The sequence below is a fragment of the Erinaceus europaeus genome, chromosome X, assembly GCF_950295315.1.
Source record: "Erinaceus europaeus chromosome X, mEriEur2.1, whole genome shotgun sequence".
NCBI lineage: Eukaryota > Metazoa > Chordata > Mammalia > Eulipotyphla > Erinaceidae > Erinaceus > Erinaceus europaeus.
Window position 1 is genome coordinate 17,049,813 of NC_080185.1, and position 12,912 is coordinate 17,062,724.

A 12,912-nucleotide genomic window follows, 5' to 3' on the forward strand; every position below is an offset into this window, starting at 1 on the left:
TACATTTGAAAAGTTACAAGCTTTATTCCTAAGAACAAAAAGTAAAGAAATGTTAAAAAATAAATAAATAAGGAGAGGAGATTGTGCTCAAACAAGCACTCTCTTTAGTTATTTTGGCTTAGACTCCAGAAAAAAAAATCCCCAAAGAGAGTGAACCACTAGACTTATCTTTATGACTTTTAATTCTGAAAATTAAATATTCATTTGTATGTCTTTTTCTTATCCAGTCAGTAGAGAAGTTTAACTGTTGGTCACTAAAACAATAGACTCTCTACCAAAATAATCTTGACTTTTTCCTGCTCTGTTCTCTAAACCCAAGGAAAAATTCTATTTCTTCAAAGGTATTCACCCCAACAACCTGTTAACAGAAAAAAAAAATGTATTGAAGTGGATAGGTCTAAAAATATAGACCCAAGAAAAAAATTATAATTGAATTTAAAAGTAGAGAAAAATCCATTTCCTCAAATAAGAGTATGCTAAAGCTAAGTCCTGTTCTTTCACAGTTGTAGAATTAAAAAAGGCCAACTCATGTGTTACCATTGATACTTATTTATAGAATAGAGGAACACTTTAATTCAGTGAAATATTTACTTCCAGGGTAGTTTGAAAGCATATCTGAGTTTTTGTTACCGAAAATATACTAGCATTCTGAGCTGAAATTAATATGCCAAGTATAAATAGCTGCTGAAAGATCTCGGAGGGTGTTTAGAAACTACTAGTGATGTCATTTATGTGAACTTGATTCTATAGTTGTTTTTTATTCATCTAGGGATACGAGGATTGGCTGAGACACAGAGCTGACAATGAAGTCAACAAGAGCACTGTTTACATTATTGAAAATGCAAAGCGAGTGAGAAAAGAAAGTGAAAAAATCAAGGTATTATACCTATTTTTTTATTTTGGCAAAAGCACCATGTTAAGGTATACTACAACTTGTTCACAGTTTATATATTCACAGTGTTGTACAACCATCCACATTATTTAGTTCCAGTATAATTTCACCAGCCCAAAAAGAATCCCCCATAGACACAAGGCTGCCGTGTCCCATTTGTCTGTCTCCGCTCCGGCTCTGCAAGCCACTGGTCTTCTTTTTCTATGTACTTACCTGTTCGAGATATGGCATCTGCAGAGTGTCACACACTATGTCCTCTTTCTTATATCTGTTCATTCCTTTCAATGACTGAATATGCTGTCCACTCTATATACATTTTGTTTTATTTATCTATCTGTCAGTTAATGAATTTGGGTTTTGATTTGACTTTGGGACATTTAGTGTTTTTTTTTCTTTTATTTTATGCTTCACCTTTTAGATATTATAAACATTGCTACTGTTTTCAGTGTTGTTAGATATAGAGAAAGCCCTCACTTAAAATTGGGACACTGGTAGGAACTTACTTGAAGAGAAATGACCAGTTCTTGAATAATAATATGCTGCTGTTTTGGTTTCATTTTAACACCGATGACATAAAAAGAATTATAGCCAGCATTGGAGAACTCAGATAAAGCTGTTGACTTGCTGTGTATCTAGGAGTAAAATTGCTACGTAATAGAACTTCCCGTGTTTTACTTCTCAATCAAGCCGCCAAGTTGTTTTCCAGAACAATTGCACTGTTTTACATCCTACTAGCAACTGAATGTTCCAAAGTGTTGTTGTTGTTGTTGTTGTTGTTGTTGTTATTATTATTATTATTTTACCAGAGCACAGCTCAGTTCTGCCTTACGGTGGTGCAAGATTGAACCCAGGACCTCAGAGCCTCAAGCATTCTGCTCTCTCCTCAGCCCCCAAAGTACTATTATTTTTTTAAGCTCAGGCAGTTTAATTTTTATTCAGATTACTTACTCATTGCTTATTACTACCTGGCAAGACTCTTGTGAATAGGAGCCAGGCAGTAGTGTACCTGGTTAAGCACATACATTGCAATATGTAAGGACCTGAGTTCAAGTCCCTGGTCCCCACGTGCAGGGGAAAGCTTCATAAGAGGTGAAGCAGTACTAGTACTATAGGTTTCTCTCTCTCTCTCTCTCTCTCTCTCTCTCCCTCCCTCCCTCCCTCTCCCTCCCTCCCTCCCTCCGCCTCCTTCCCTCTCAATTTCTCTATCTAGTTATAAATAATTAAATAAAAATAGAAGTATTTTAAAAAGACTTCTGTGAATAATGTTTTTGAATTCTTGACATTTTTTATTCTCAACATCTGTTTTAGTCCACCATTATGGTGCCATAAAAAATCGTTCACTGATGTAAACATCCTCTGTCCTCTGCTTATTCATCTTTCCCTCCTGCCAATCCCTGGTAAACACTGGTTGATTTTAAGATATCCAAAATTTTGCCTTTTCCAGAATGTCACAGAGATTGAATCATACAGTAGTTAACATTTTCACGTTAACTTTGTTCACTTAGTAATTTATTAATTGCTTCTTTCGTGTCTGTTCATGACTTGGTAACTCCTGTCTTTTTGGGGACTGAACAATATTTATTCCATTGGCTGTACCATACTTCTGTCCTTCCTTTTTCTCCCTTCCTTTCCCTCCCTCCCTCCCTCCTTCCCTCCCTTCCTATCTTTCTCTCCTTTCTTCCAGACAGAATTAGCATTTTATTATAATAACTTTCTTTTTCACTTTATTGTGGGTTAATGGTTTACAGTGCAGTTGGCGACACATACCTCTCACCTCTCCATGATACCTGTTCACCTACTGAATGACACCGTGCTCACTTTCAAGTTTTGGCAGTTTATGAATGAAGATATCGTGAGCATCTATATGTAGCTTTTTGTGTGAACATCAGTTTTTGGTTCACTTAGGTAAATGCCCAGTGAATGTGATTACTGAATTGTAGGGTGAGTTTATAAGGAGCTACCAATTGTCTTCCAAAGTGAACATTCATTCCATTTAGCATTCCTGCCAGCCATGAATGAGAGTTCCTGTTACTCAGCATCTTACCCAGCCTTTGGCATTGCTGGCAGTGTTTGGGATTTTGACCATTGTTAGGAGTCTGTGATAGTATTGTGGTATAGTTTGTAATTCCCTAATGTCAGATAGTGTCAAACACATTTTCATATGCTTACTTTGCTGAATGTCTTCCTTTGGTAAGGTACCTATCATCAATTCTTCTGCCCATTTTTTTTGGTGCATTATTTTATTTTATTTTATTTTATTTTATTTTATTTTAGAAAGGATTAATTAACAAAACCATAAGGTAGGAGGGGTATAACTCCACACAATTCCCACCACCCAATCTCCATAACTCACCCCCTCCCCTGATAGCTTTCCCATTCTCTATCCCTCTGGGAGCATGGACCCAGGGTCATTGAGGGTTGCAGAAGGCAGAAGGTCTGGCTTCTATAATTGCTTCCCCACTGAATATGGGCGTTGACAGGTCGGTCCATACTCCCAGTCTGCCTCTCTCTTTCCCTAGTAGGGTGTGTCTCTGGGGAAGCTGAGCTCCAGGACACATTGGTGGGATCTTCAATCCAGGGAAGCCTGGCCAGCATCCTGGTGGCATCTGGAACCTGGTGATTGAAAAGAGAGTTAACATACGAGGCCAAACAAATTGTTGAGCAATCAGGGACCCAAAGCTTGGAATAGGGGAGAGGAAGTGTTAGGGATGTACTCACTGCAAACTCTAGTGTACTTCTGCTTTCAGGTATATATTTTACAGTAGTTTACAGATACGTGTGAGCATATGCTCTCTCTCACAGAAACTGGTGTATATCTAGGTTATGGGACTTTGTTAGAAAGTGAACCACCTGAGATGAAATTAGAGTGTACTATAAAAGGAAAGGTCTCACCCGAGTAATGAAGCTGAAGGGTTGTCATTCCACCTGTGAAGTCTCTGGACACAGTCTGAGGTGAAGCATGTTGAGGTGGCAATCGTTGCGTTGGTTAGGTTGTGATCGGCGGATGCAATATTATTTGGTATGGATTGGGAGAGGCATACGGGAAAGTGGGCCCTATCCAAGGGTTCCAGGACTGGGGGTAGTAGGGGCTCTATAAGTCAGAAAGATAAATATGAGTATGGGATGATCCCACTCATCAACAGCAGTTGAGGAAGAAGATCTGAAAGGGAAACTAAAAGCAGGACCTGATCAAATTGTAAGTAGGGCACCAAAGTAAAAACCCTGTGGTGAAGGGTAGACATGCAGCTTCCTGGGACAGTGGGGGGTGGGAGTGGTTGGGAGGGATGGGTCACAGTCTTTTGGTGGTGAGAATGGTGTTTATGTACACTCCTAGCAAAATGTAGACATATAAATCAGTAGTTAATCAATATGAGAGGGGGAAAATCAATTGTATGTCTCAAAGTTTTTCAAAACAGAAACTGAATCTTTTTAATATATAGGCTGTGTATTTGATATGCGGACTCTCTCAAAAGCCTAGACCAAGTAGATTAGAAAGCATCCAATAGCACAGCTATATACAAGACACTGGGTACTGTACAGCAAACCATAACAAAAGGACTTTTCAAAGTTAACCCAATTACCAAATAATGTGATGATAACATTAACTATCAAATGTCTTTTTGAACCCTAAGACAGCAGGAACCTGCCCATTTTTTTTAACCAGGCAACTTTTTTCTTTCATACTTGAATTTTATGAGGGTTTTGTGTATCTTAACTGTTTCATATATACATATATATACTCCCCCCCTTTTGCCACCAGGATGATTGCTAGTCCTTAAGAACCTGCACAGTGACTCAAGGGCTCTCAGTGATTTTTTTTCTTTTTCTTATAGAGGCAGGGAGAAATAGAAGGGTGGAGAGAGGGAAGAAGAGAGATACCGACAATACTGTTCCAGCTCTGCTTGCAAAGCTTCCCCCTGTAGGTGGGGTTTAAGGGTTTGAGCCCAGGTCCTCTCATACAGTAACGTGTGTGCTTGACTGGGTGAGCCACTACTTGGCTCCTATTAGTCTATTATACACATTTTTTTTCTCATTTGAAGGTATTGCTTTTAATTTAGTTTTATTGTGACAAAAACACAAACCAATAAATTTACCATCTTAGCCAGTTTTTTTTAAATATATGGTTTCATATGTTCATTCTATGCCAAGGTGCTCTGAAACGGTTTTGTCTTACCCCACTGACACATCATATTCCACTCAAACACAAATTACCCTTGCACTTGGTAAGCACTCTTCTACATTTTGTTTCTGTCACTGCCTATTTTAGATAAATATTTTATATGAGTAGAATCACAGAGTTCTTGTCCTTTTGTATACACACACACACACGTGTTGGTTAGAGACAGAGAAGTTGAGAGTGGAGGGGGAGATAGAGGGAGAAACAGACAGAGAGACACCTGCAGACTTGCTTTACCACTTGTGAAGCTTCCCCCCTGCAGGTGACGACCTGGAGCTTGAAACCAGATCCTTGAGCACTGTAATGTGTGTGCTTAGCCAGGTGTACCACTGCCTGGCCCCTCTCTGTATCTTTCCTCATCTAGCCCTCCCACCTTCAGTTTCTTTCTCTGCCTATCCAATAATAAATAAATTAAAAATATAGTTTTTTTTTTAAGTCACTGCCTTGCTTTAAAACACTTACAAAAATTCCCACTACACAACAGATGCAGACCAAATCATTCTTGTGCTTAGTAGTCATCCCTTTACTGCCCAGGCAAACAATCAAACATTTAGACAGTGGGCTTAGAAAACATCCTCCTACACACAAATAATCCAGAAAACACTCACTCAAATAACGCTCACTCAGATACACTTCACATAGAAACATCAGCAGATTTAACCAAGATCACACCTGGGTGAGGTCTACCTGGAAACAATGAAGTCTAGGAATGGGAAGTTGGAAATGGGGTGGGGGCTTCGGGCATGTCTTTCCTCTGTGGGGAGGTGTGTAGAGAGTGACCGCAAAGTCAGAAAGAGGAATTGAGAGGAGAGGTGTGGGAGGCTTTGGCTTGCTTTGTAATTTTACTCAGTGCCCCGAGAGCAACAGATTTAATGCTTTGAATTATTTAGCTGCATTTGGTTATGAAGCTGAACGCTAATGCTGAATTTCCATGAGTGGTTTGGGGACTTCAGATCCTAACCACCTTAGTTCGGCATGTCGTTTTCCCCTCTGGGGTACAGAGAATGGAGAACAGAAGAGAGAATAAAAGAGTGACATTCTCAGAGTGCTGCTTTCATCCCACTTCAGAAAATGAATACGATTGGAGTCTCGAGAAGTGGGCTGAATGAAGGCAGTTTTCTCAGATCAGGGAGGCACAGAATACATTGTAGGATTCAGAGAGGGTGGATCTGAAAGTCTTTGTGTGTATTTAAGCCTAGGTCGGTTTTCTGTAAGCAACATAAGTGTTTATGTGCTTGAGGAAAGAAAGATCCAACAAGGTAAAGAAAGATTTATAAATCAGCTCAAGTTTGATGCTGTTGCTCTTGGCTGCTAATGGCGATTGGCAAAAATGAATTGTCCCTGAGTAGGTCTTGAATTATTTGTGAAATCATGTTGCAAACCTCAGGCAGGCGTGCCATTTATTAGATTAATATTTCACAACCAGTGTGTCCAGGTAGGTGGATCAAGTAAGTGACACTCCAAGGTGGATTGTTTTGCCACCACCAGCCCTCTCCTTTTTTTTAATTTATAGAATAAAAGACATTCAAAAGGCCATAGGATAAGAGGGGTACAATTCCCACTGCCAGAGTTCCGTATCCCATCTCCTTCCTTGAAAGTTTTCCTGTTCTCTGTCACTCTGGGAGCATGGACCCAGGATCACTATGGGGTGCAGAAGGTGGAAGGTCTGGCTTCTAGAATTGCTTCTCTGCTGGACACGGGTATTAGCAGGTTGATCCATATCCCAGCCTATTTCTCTCTTACCCTAGTGGGGCAGGGCTCTGGAGAGGTGTGGTTCCAGGACACATTGGTGAGGTTTTCTTCCAGGGAAGTCAGGTTGGCATCATAGTAGCATCTGCAACTTGGCTGAGAAAGCATTACAATATAAAGAACAAATGGTTTAATAATCAGGTACCTAAAGGCAAGAATATAGCAGGTGAGATTTGGGGTCTCCATTTTGGAAAAAGCCAGTAGATCTATTTTAGGTCTATTCCAAGGGGCCCATGACTTTATTAATTTTTGCCTGAGCCTGCCAGCTAACATGCAGATGGACCAAAGGTATTGCCTGAGGAGATGGTGTCAGAGTTGGAAATAGGACTAGAAAGCTAGTTCAGGGAAGAGGGTAGCTCCCAAATATGAGGAAAGTATATAAGTATTATTAACTGTAAACCCCATCAATTTGATCTGGGGCCTATATTCAGTGTGGGGAGCCTGTGTAACCTCTGTATCCCTGTATATCTGAGCTCGTATTCTGTGGACACAGCTAGGAACATCCCAGGCTGCACTAATATCAGGACCCATCTTCAAGTGGTAGAATATTTTGGTCCAGCCTCCTTTCAGAGACTGGGGGCAGTCCCTACTATTGTTGATCCACGTTGAGGACAGTTGTACACAAGTGTTACTCATTTTCTTTTCTCCCTATCGAATATTATTGGAGGTTTCTTTCCCAGGACTGAAGATTATTTTTCAAAGACCTTTCTTTTTCTTTTTCCTTTTTGGCTGGCCCTAGAGCTTCACTACCCCAAGCTGACTTTTTCAGCAAGAGAGATAGAAAGAAAGCAGAGCACTGAAGCTTCCTCTAGCACAGTGAGGGGCAGGGATCACCCTAGGTTGTACACATGAAAAAGCAGCCAGTTTTCTAGCTGACCAATCCTGCATGCCCAAGACTGACTTATTTATTAGTGAGAGGAGAAGAGAGAGAACCAACATTTCATTTGGACATATGTGCTGCCACATGTTGAACTTGGGACCTTGCAGGTCCTGCATTCTGTCACTGTGACATCTTCCCAGGTGCTTCTTATCTTTTTGTGGTTGTTGTTGTTTTGTTTTGTCCACAGAGTGAAGAATGTTGGGAAGCACTGGACTGATTGATTTTCCACATCTGTCCCCCCAAAGTGTTACGTAGTATTCATAAGTGGGGAATTCCATAGTTATAGGATGCTCACACCTGTCAGACGGTGGATAAATGCCAGGCCCTTCACTAGACTCTGGAAGCATCAACATCAGTCCACGCTTAAGCCAGTCCCATGAGATGCTATCGTCTTGGGGAGGCATTTGCCCGAGGTCATAGAGCTGGTAGAGCGAGAACATAAGCTCAGATTTCAATGTCTTACCTTTTAAATATGAAGATGTAGCTCCTATATTGTTTTGTCATCTGCAGTACCTACGGTTCATGATTTCCTCTCTCATGTTTTCCTCTTCTTGACTTTGGGGGACTTGCTGATGACAAATAAGTTTCTCCTTGCCCTATCCATTGATGCTTCTGGTCGCAGAAGTGTTGGAAAGGGACTCATTTGCAAAGGTAGTCTAGTTTTTCAAATATTAAAGCCAACGATAGATTCCTCTCTAACGAACTTAGGTCTTCTTATTAGCACCCAACAATAATGACTCTGATCACATAGAAGACAAAGCGTATTGACATGTGCACAATACAGATTGAGAGTGTGGCTGCCCAGTGGTCACGAAGTACTCCAGGTGAGACGTGTCAGTGTTCTTGGTTCATTCATGAAGGTGATAATAGTCACTATCTTCTCAAACAACAGTCTCAAAAATATCAGAGAACAGTAGATTCTTGGGCACTGAAATCATTTAAGTGAATAAAGTTCAATATCAACCAAATGCAAAGCCACCTTTCACATGGTGTAGGATACTAGGAGAGTCTCCAAACCCTAGAACGAGAGAGTTTTCTTGCTACCGTTTTGAGGGGAAATTAATGCTTTGTTGGGAATTAAGAGCACTTCTATTTCTCTTTCCATTTTAGGTTGGTGATATCGTGGAGGTACAGGCAGATGAAACCTTTCCCTGTGATCTCATTCTTCTATCATCCTGCACAAGTGATGGAACCTGTTACGTGACCACAGCCAGTCTTGATGGGGAATCCAATTGCAAGGTAATGGAGACTAAACATTCCTTAAGTATTTTGACCTCCGGGTAGTTGATCATACAGTACCTCTTCCCACTACTCCCTAATCTTTTATGTTTTCCTATTTCTGTTAGTTTTGTTTCTAAACAGAGCTTCTGTATAATCTTCTAAGCAAATACTTAACTTGGTGTTGACTTGACAGGAGAAATAGCACATCCCAAATTAAAACAACTTCATTTTTTTCAAGCCCTACTTATATTTGATGTTGATATAACACATTCAGTGTTTTATTTAGGTTTCATTTTAAGTAACAGTTAACTATAGGCTGAAACTATATAATTTTAATATTCTTCTTAACCAGAACATCATTCTGCAATATGTGATGCTGGGGATCAAACTTAGAATCTCTGTCTACTATGCCTCCTTCTGGCCTTGATCTTTTTTTGTTTCTAAAGTGATGAATGATTTTTTTCCCCAAAACTGTTTATTTCTGGATCTATTAAAAAATATCTAACCTGGAGTGATTTAATAATACCTCAGAGTATAGTTCAAATGTTTTACTGCAACTAGGAAATATTCTAATGTGCTCATGCAAATTTGCTCAAGCTGGAGGATAGCTTACTTCCTGATACCTTCTCGCACAGTTGGGTCTTGGCCATTGTCCAGAGCTCCGTAGGACATAAAGATGTATCCTCCGTATGCAGCCTTTAAGGAAAGATACTAATGTGCTCACCTCTGCGTATCCTTGGAGAACGTCCTTCTCCATATTTATTCCATCTGGAGTTGACAACCAGGACCCAGTATGTGAGAAAGGGAACTAAATGCCTGTAAGATGACTGATTCTGCACTTCAAGGGCATTGTGAAGTGCCAATCCCACTGAAACTGTTCAGAAACAGCTATTTTTGAGGAGATAATGGAGGTAAAAATCAAGAAATCTGCCTAATGATTACCTAGGAGAGGGAAGAAGTTGTTTTCAGGAAGAGGATTTTTTCCTTCCTTCCCCCTTTCTCCTCTTTCTTTCCTTTCTTCGTCTCCCTCTCTCTTCCATTCCGTCAGTTAAGTTGATCTGATCAAGTCAGCTAAAAATACAAAGGTTTTCAAAGACGGGGTATAAGTTTAAATATAACTCCGACGGTTTCATAATATTCCCTGTAGACTATACAAAGGCTTTCTCTTCTGCATAAGTGGTCCAGTCTGAGTCTGTCAGCCCTCCTTTGATGATTTATAGATGGATTCAGTGGAGCTGGCCTTGAGTTCTGGGTGAACTGAGCGCGTAACCTACACCAGTAGAATATTCTGTCTGACTACAACAAGGCACATCATTTCCCTGCCCCCATATAAAAAGTAGCCACTTTGAGAATTCTCAAGACTATTAATTATGCTATTTGTGTAATGGGGCTATTAGTGATTATTTTTCTTGCTATTGGCAAAATTTTAGTATGCTGTGGACCAATTCATATGTGTATATTTACATCACTGTACACTGGTGAGCAAAATAATAGGTCTCTGTTCTATAAATAGGAAGAAAAAAATAAATGCATTAAATTTTTCATGGGATTTTCAGTTAATTAGATGCATGCTATAAGTGGAATTCTCTCTTTGCTGCCAGTACCAAGACGGACTTTCAGGTGTTTTTTTTTTCCCCATTATTGTGCAATCCTCTTGCAGAGGGTTTGTCTAATTATTTGTAATGTGTTTTAAGAATAATACCATACAACTTATTTAGTGGGAAATATGCATCAATATTTGTTTTATCCTGCCAAAGTCTCTTATTCAGACATACTGTGTTCCTGGAATCAGGTGTGTGTTTGATTATGAAAGAAACTTTCTGTTTTTCCTTCGGCTGCCGCTCTGCTTTCCTCTAGACACATTATGCAGTCCGTGACACCATCGCTGAATCCATTGATACTCTCCGAGCAGCAATTGAATGTGAGCAGCCTCAGCCTGACCTCTACAAGTAAGAATCACCTGGTCGAGTTCTACTGCTGTCTGTTGGCTCAGCTTGTCTCTGCCTCCAGTATGGCAGAGAAACACCCACCACTTAACCAGCCTCGATTCATTTGGGTTTTCATGAGCTGTTCCTTCCTTCTGGCAGGAAAATGAATCAAATCCGCCTTGTTCACTACCAGCCTAAGATAAATCATTGTGGGTCCAAACATTCCACTTGAGAGTTTTCTTTTCTTTTTGTTATTTGTAAACATGACCATCCATCAGGTTTCAAGATGATGTTATCATATACGACTCATCTATCAGACTACTACGTTAACCAGAGTTAATTAAAAAAAATTCCTTTATGTGTCATCCAACACTAAAGAGAGAAGGTGACACGGGGTCCTGCAGTTAGTACACGCTCCCCTTCCATTGTAGGATGCTCGTGATGAAGTGAGTAGTGCACGTAGTTTGTTGACTATAAACAGCTGAGCGAGCATTGAATGTGGTACATTTTTTTTATATGAAGCAAACTTGGGTTTTCTGGGATAGATTTGCTGATTATAATTGTGAGCTGTCAGAAATTTTGCAGTTGATTTTTATTACTGATTACTTTGGCTGATTAGTTTGGTGTGAATGAGGGTAGGGTAATGGCTTTGTATCCCCAGGTGGACCAATTAATTTAATGCTGTCCCTCAGTCACCAGTGGCAGCTATATCACCATACCAGTCATGTTGATAAACTATTAGGGTTGGTAGTGGGGAAGAGTAAATGGTTAGATGTGGCTTACACCAGCAGTGGAGAAAGCAAAATATTCCTTGCACTGCAGAAACAGTGCTTTCCCTCCTTGCCGTCATTCCTTCTCTTTCTGCTTCTACCTTAGTCGAAACTAGGACCACAAAGCTTATTTCCTTTCTTCTAAGAGCTCACACTAAGCCAAGGAGACAAATGAATAAAGGTAGGTTTATAGTAGCTAGCTTACAGAGATAATAAGAGGTGAGCGCAGGGGCCGTGGACTCTGAGCAAAGGAAGTGACTGATTCTGCCTACATTAGGTAACTGGAAACATCCTTGCCTATTTATAGAGCAACTCCTAAATTTTTCAGTTATCTCAAATGTGAAGGATTCTTTTAGGACAGGGACAATTATTCCTCATTTGTCTGGACTAGATTAAATGCCCTTGCTATGGGACTTCAGATCACCTCCTTACCTCCACCACCCTTGAGTGTGGCAGGAGAAGGAGCGTGTCTAGCACCTAGCACAGTACTGGCACAAGTAATATATGGATTGATGAAGGAGCCAGACCTTCAGATTTTGTGTGTGTGCGCGTGTGTGTGGTCATATAAAACCATTTCACTTTTCTGAAAAATAAATACAGGTTAAAAACTACTGATGGCACATATGAGGCCTTCTCCCTCATTCAGCAATTCAGACCACTGTGTGCCTGTGTGGTTGGATCAAGCCCAGTGTTGAGATCAGCTGTAAAAGGTAGACTGGGAATTTCCAAGGTGGTGCTCGAGAGTCCATTAACGCCAAAGCTCTGGCTCTCAAAGGGTGGTCAAGGGCCAGCAGCACCACCTGAGAACATGTTAGAAGTGTCATTTCTCACCTGAATCAGGGGCTTGGGAATGGGACCCAGAAATCTCTGATGATTCTGATACATACTCAAAGTGAAAGAGCTATTGGACTAATGATTTTGAAAGTTGTGCTTTTATCACTGCAAGCCTTTCTTTTTATGAATCTATAATAGAAGCTCGTATAAGGCACAAAGGAAGAGTTTTGTTGTATACAAATGCAATGCCAAGGAGACCTGAAATCGGCCTAGAATCTTCATTTGTATGCGTAGATGCTATAGTACTGATCGATACTCTTCTTCAAGTTAGATGATAGTGTCACAGCCAGTCAAAGATGTTAGCAGTTGTGACATATCAACATAACTTTTTGTTCTAAAAATAAACAAATAGGCTTTCTTAGATCATTTAGCGATTTCTCACTTTTGCATTATCCATTTACATACTTGACATAGATTTTTACCTGGATATTGCTACTAACGTTCTTCTTCTGCAGGTTTGT